Source organism: Trichechus manatus, unplaced genomic scaffold, assembly GCF_000243295.1.
Source record: "Trichechus manatus latirostris isolate Lorelei unplaced genomic scaffold, TriManLat1.0 scaffold00302, whole genome shotgun sequence".
Classification (NCBI taxonomy): domain Eukaryota; kingdom Metazoa; phylum Chordata; class Mammalia; order Sirenia; family Trichechidae; genus Trichechus; species Trichechus manatus.
In genome coordinates this window covers 839,336-846,113 of record NW_004444238.1, presented here as the reverse complement: position 1 = coordinate 846,113, position 6,778 = coordinate 839,336, and the positions used below count along the sequence as shown (strand labels likewise).

Genomic DNA, 6,778 nt, shown 5'->3' with positions numbered 1-6,778 from the left:
ATTGCAATTGGGTTGGGATTTTTGCACCTTATTAAAATTGATTTTGGCTGTTGAATATTCTGTATTTTCCAAAGCAAAAATTAAGTTTTACTGTCTATTCTAGTAATTATATGATTTAAGATAACTGATAATGTCAGTACTAAGAAAACTCTGTACTCTTGCATTTACCCCAGTAAGCTGGATCAAACGGTCAGGTATTCTTTTACCTTCACCTGGCTTGGAAATCAAATGATAAGACAAGAGACAGCATAATGATTGCACATATTCCAAGAGAGTGTGTTTTTATTTAAATAAAATAAAATCGAATTCATGCACTTAACGTTATCATACTTTTAACAATAATAAAATCAATATTCTAATGTAGATGAAGTTAAACACAATCAAGTGGGCCCTAGGAAAGATTCTCAGGTATTAGCATTCTCAAACATATGGACAAGTTTCTAAACTGTCCCAGATCATTGGGGTTCACAGCAAATGAAACGCCTTAGAGGGGAAGAAAAGGAGCATGAAAGGAAACCACAAATGAGGGTCTTATTATCCACATTAACAAAGCTCACTATACCGCATTCATAATCCAGGAACACGCCTACGTGTCCTAGAAGTCTTTTTACATACTGAGGTAAGAGTGGGGAGGAGGTAAAGAGACTTCACTGATTGTTATCTTTGACACAAAAAAGTAGAAAAATTCCCTTGGAGTTAACCAGCATGTCATTTCTCATTGTCCAAGAATCATTACAAAGTCCGATAACCCAGTCCCCACAGTGCCCCACATCCACCTCCCAGTAATATTTGCCGGACGTGAAGGTCTCGGCTCCCCAGGCAAGAAAACACTTAGATCTTGTTGGATTGTGGGCCACGCTGAGATGATCACGACTAAAGAGCACACGTCTCAGATCTTCAAACATGGGAAAGTGGCAAGTGAGTATTTCATGATCCAAGGAAATGTACACTGCAGAAAGAAAAAAAGCAGTCAGTTACCAACTGCTGATGGACAGGGGTTTAGGTAGTGTCTAGGTATCCTGCATTATCACTGTCAATATGGGTCAGGTCAATAGGAGAGCTCTAGAAATTACTGGAGATCAATGACTACAGGTGTATTTTCATAACAAGCAAATCCTTAACCAGACAAAGGAAAGAAATTCCGAATTTTCTTGAAATACATGAAAAAGAGGGATACTGTAAGCTCTATCACTTTTACTGGCATGCATAAATTGGGTGATTATGATTGTTTACTGTCTAGATAGCTTATTACAATTTATCATATTTGACTTTTCCTCAGATTTGAGTTAGTTTTTCCTATAAAGGAAATTTTGATTATAAAAGTTTCCTGAAAAGAAACCGTAGATGGGCTAATGGTGAAAGGGGACCCAGATGTGCTGTCCCACTAAAGGGCTGTCTGTTACCTTGGAAACGGTTGAGCCTGTAGATCAATCCAGTGATGGGCAAGGAACTGAGCTCTGGCTTCACAGGCTGGGACATGTGCAGTTGCACCAACTCAGTCCTGCAAAGAAGAAGACTCAGTTACTATTTCTGGGCCTGAAGTTTTTCATTCCAGTGATTGTAGCAGTGTTCCACTAAAGATGCTTCCTCAGAATCCTTACAATTAAGTTCCACAAATGGTGGGATGCAGCTAATGTCAATTTATTTTATGAAAATAAAATCTAATCCCACATCGTAACATTCAATCCTGGTGTACAATTACATCTCAGTTGTGACTGTGTCTTGTTTCTTCCTCCCAACCACAGGGGTGTGAAAAATGACCTGACGATGAGGAGCACATACTGCACCATAGCACTGTGGTTTTTAATGCACACTAGTCACCACTGACATATATTTAAACTTTTGAAAATTACAAGCAGCAATGGAATTGTCATCAAACAACTTCTGCATAGACACCTGCAATTACCACCACCACCCCACTCCTTCTTAGGCTAGACAAGCAAACCTTCTCTACCTTTTGAGAAAGAGAAAGATAAGTATACTCTGAGAGTATATTGTTATAATAAATAAATTATGCTCTTACTTCAGTATAATCACTGTCACAATTCTTACAACCTAAATATAGGTACAAGCTTACCTTTTCATCAGGTCTCCAAAATGCTGTAAAAGAAAAAAAAAAAAAGAAAATTTTAGTATTTATAAGAAGATTCACAGTGTTCTCACATAATTTCTTCTTCCAAAGGACGGGTTAACCCAAACTTGATGGCAGTAGGTATCAAAGACATGGAAACAGAATGAGAAATATATTGTATAGAGTCCCAAATTTCTTAATATTGTCAAATCAAGATACAAATGTAAATATATTAAAATAAGGCTCTCTGTTGCAGTTGTTCAGTCACTGAATGCATATTAGGAGAAATTTTAGAAGAAAACTTTTTCTAGGATGGTAATGTCTCCTTTTATTTTTTTTTTTTTAACAAAGCTTTGCTGCTCCTGGATGAAGCAAGACTGACCTTCGATCTGTAGTATTACCTGGGCAGACAGTATCCTTATCACATCATCAGAGAGCACCATTCTAAACCAATGATGGAAGGCAGAGAGAATGTGGACATCGTTTCCAAGCAGCACCTTGACTCCCCTTCCTTTGTCCTTACCTGGAGCAGCTCCATGTCTGGTTTATGACACGTTTCCTTCAGCTCCTCATACATTTGTCTTAGGAGTCCCCTTTTTAGGGCCATAGTGTTTTCACTTTCCTGGAGTTGCTGAAAAATCTCTTTGGTTTTCTTTTCTAGTCTCTCTAAATGTTTTTTCTCTTCTCCATAGAGCAATAGATGGACCTTTCGATATTCAGCACAGATCGTTCTCCTCCATAGATTCATATAACCCTGATTGATAGTGAATAAATGGAATATTTATTAGGTTGATTTTGTCCCTATCTTCTAATCTACTGTTTTGTCTTCTGTCAATTTGTTACATTGATCAAACCAAAAATTTGGGGGCTTCTTTCTTTTTTTTCTTCCTCTTAATAATTTTATTTCAGCAATAGTATTATCTTGTCTCAAACTACCTTCCCTCAAATATCTACATTTTCTTTTAAAAAAGGAATTTATTATGTTATACTTGTCTTATATAATATACTGTTGTTATTGTGTGCCATTGAGTCTATTCTGACTCACTGTGACCCTACAGGAAGGAGTAGAACTGCCCATAGTGTTTTCTGGTTACAGAAGCAAATTGTCACATCTTTTTCTAGGGAGTAGCTAGAGGGTTTGAACCTCCAAACTTTTGGTTAGCAGCTGAGCGTTTAACCATTGTGCCACCAAAGCTCCTATACATGTAATATATTAAGATCTACTTACTACTAAATCTTTTTAGTCTCCTTTTTCCTCCGATATCTTGCCTACAGAGTAACTCTTTACTTTCACAAAATAATAGTAAGTATTACACCATAGGCTAAGAAGTGACCTTTCTAAAAATTTTACCAGAGGTCCACAATTTGCATACTAACCAGAACCTTGTCTCTAAAAGTGCAGTTTGCTCTTTTTATCCAGGGTCACACATGCCACTTAGGCATCTTCCATGTGGTCTTTAAAGACATTGTTTGACAAACAACCCCCTTTCAGTATTAATTCTCTCCTTCTCATGTTCATTTTTTCCTCAGTTTCTGCTTCCTTACTTTCCTTTCAACTTTTAAATATGCTTTATTTGCTCCCATTGTCTTGAAAACAAAACATCTAACATTGACCCAATATTTTCATTTGACTTTTGTGCTGTCACTTTTGCCCCCAACAAAACGTATTTCTTAATCATAAGTGTGCATTTACTGTACTCATTTGTGGAACTCTTGATCTTTCATCAGTTCAATGAAATCTCTTCCATTCCCAACACTTTACTGAAACCATACTTTTCATCTCACCAAGAACCTCCTTTGTTGAATCCAAATATTACTTATTTCCATATTACTAAGCTTTCCTTACAAGTTAACAATCCTTCCTTCTATGAAACCCATGTAGCCTAGGCTTCAAACAAATCCTTTCATGGTTTTCCTCTGTCAATTCACTGTTGTCAGTTCCTCTTCCCCAGCCTGACAGGTCAGTACAGGGACTCCTCAAATTATTTTTTTCTATCTGAAAAATTTATTCTTTTCTCTGTAAAAATTCTCATTGTGTGGTATCATCTACTCCAATATCTAGAATATGCTGATGATTGTGAAATATTCCTGTCCAGACCCAATCTTTCTCATCCAATTGCTCACTACATGTTTCCACTTGGATATCTCACAAAATCTTAAAAGCTAACATGTTTCGGCCTAAATTTATTATCCCACCAACCCAAACCGGCTTGACCTCCTCCATTACTAACCTCAGGTTGCTTCAGTTTCAAAGCCAAACCTGTATCTCCTTCTTGATTTTACCCTTTTAACATTCTACCTCAAACAAATCACTATGTTTTGGTATTCTCTATCAAGACTCTCTTGAATCCTTTCACTTCACACTGTCTGTAATCAGTTTATTCCTGATCTTTCCTATAAGGATTCCTGCAACTACATCTACTTGCTTTCTTGGCTTCCATTTTGAAGTCTTCCAATCCTGTCTCTCTAAACTGCAGCCTGAATGAGCTTTACAAAAAATAATTATGATCATACTTCTTCTTTGCTTAAAATCCTGCAGAGGCTTTTCTTTGTATTCAGAATTTACTTCAACTTCTTAGCATATGTTAGGTGAACTTGCAATATATAGCATTAACTTATCTTTGTCTCTTAATCTGTGACCCAATTGATCCTCTCTCTTTATACACTTCAGTCCCATTAAACCTGAGACTTCCAAATAAGCCAGAAGCAGTCTGTCTCCTTGAGTCTGGCTCATTCCACATGCAATTCCATTCACCTAGCATGCTTATGTTACTACACTTCTCATAAATAAGTCACACTCAACTTTAACATCAGAATTTGAATTTTTCTACTCTGATTGTCCATCTTATCAGGGCTCCACAATAGAAAGGAAAAGACAAGTTTGGAGTGGGCAAATATGTTTAGTCTGAGACATTTTAAATTTCCTTCTCTCTACTAGATAGGCACCTGCCTTACTTTCTAATGTCTTAGAAACTGACAGACATTATGATTTCAGCTCAGGTTCTTACTGTATAATTACAATGTGTCCCAAGATGGTTCTGAGGGAAAGAGTCCTTTACTTACCTCCCAAGTTCTGATTTTGCTGGTTTTTCTGTTAAGATTTCTCTGACTTTCTTGTGTCTTTTCCCACACAGACTTCATTTGTTTGAAGAGCTTTTGCTGCAAAAGAACCATTCAGGTGAACATCAGAGAAGCTAATATTGAAGACGTCAGATCCACTGATGGAGAGGGGCGGGGAATGTGAAGTAAAAATGAGTACTGAAGAGGTCAGAGGAGCTCCTGCATTTTCATTGTTAAATCTAATTGTTAAGTCTTGGAAACTGTTTTCATAACCATAGAATAAAGATCGTATCATTGTAAAGCATGTTTTACCATGGAGGAATCTGGCCTTCAAATTTTATGTCACCTGACCAATTTTCATAACTGAATCTTGTTTCCCATTTTAGTTGTCCGATGCTAGTTCTTACTTCTTTCTGTTGTTGTTAACTGTAAGCCAGTGTTTCTGAATGGATTTCATTAGATTAGGCTGTTGGCAATTATGGTTACAGTGACCAACAACGGTAAATGGAATTTATAAATTTGTTCACCTCAGTCTTACAATGGATTAGCACAGCTCCAGCTAAGATCAACGTCATCATCATTATCAGTACAAGTTGTGACGTTTTAAATAGTAAGAACATAGCTCTATAAGATTGGTGACAATTTTTCTTCACTAATTAACCCCAGTGACTAGCATATAGGGCTCAGTAAATATCTTCTATGTATGTTACATGAATGAATAATAATTATCTTCACTTTCTTTTTCCTAATCTCTGAGGTATGGGATCCCCCAGGTTCAACCTCATCTGACACCATTGCTTACCCGGTATTCCTCAGCAGTCCAATCAATGGAACAGTGTCTGTGAGCCATGTGTTCCTCAGACTTACAGCAGAGCAGGCAGAGTATGTCCTTGACAATGTCACAGAAGAAGTTCTTTGTTTTCATGTGTGTTCCACACATCTGTTGTGCAGAACTTGGTAAGTAGGAGAATCTTGCTCTTCTGGCAAGGAACACACGTGTCTTCAAAACAATGTTGGTTTTAAAGTTCATTTAATACGGTGATTCCCTCCACACAGGGCAGCAAGGAGGATTTGGGGCTTCCTCCCAACAGATACAGAGACAAGGCCTGCAAAAGTTGTGCCCACAGACTATGGTGACTGGATCAATGAAATAATTCACGCAGATGGGGCAGGTGAATTCATTCTGGAGGAAATTGAAATACTTGTTTCTGAGGAGAGAAAAGAAAAAAAGAGAGAGAGAGAAAATTGTTTTTTCATGGTTCTTTAAAGAAGTGCATTGTCAAAATTCTCAAAACTACCCCAGAGCTTGAGACTAGTGTTTATATATTACATATGACAGTAAAAGGATGCCGAGAAACAGAGTCTTCATGACCTTTAGCTAACATGTTAATTTTTCAACCATGGTCTTTGCCACCCTAGTTCCAGATCCCTAGTACAATTCCATTTTTGTTTATTTGTCCTTCCTCTAATGGAAATGGACATGGGAATCAGTAGATCACTTCTGATCCTCACTGTCATGAATTGAATTATGTCCCCCCAAAAATGTGTGTATCAATATTGCTGGGCCCTGATTCCAGGTATTGTGTTTGTTCTCCATTTTGTGATTGTAATTTTATGTTAAAGAGGATTAGGGTGGGATTGTATAAC

The 6,778-nt window shown here is 37.3% G+C and overlaps 1 pseudogene; it reads right to left on the bottom strand.

Annotated features, from left to right (window-relative positions):
* Window positions 1-389: 389 nt before the first annotated feature.
* LOC101361666 (tripartite motif-containing protein 43-like) lies at window positions 390-6,407 on the bottom strand (annotated as a pseudogene).
* Between the last annotated feature and the right edge of the window lie 371 nt (window positions 6,408-6,778).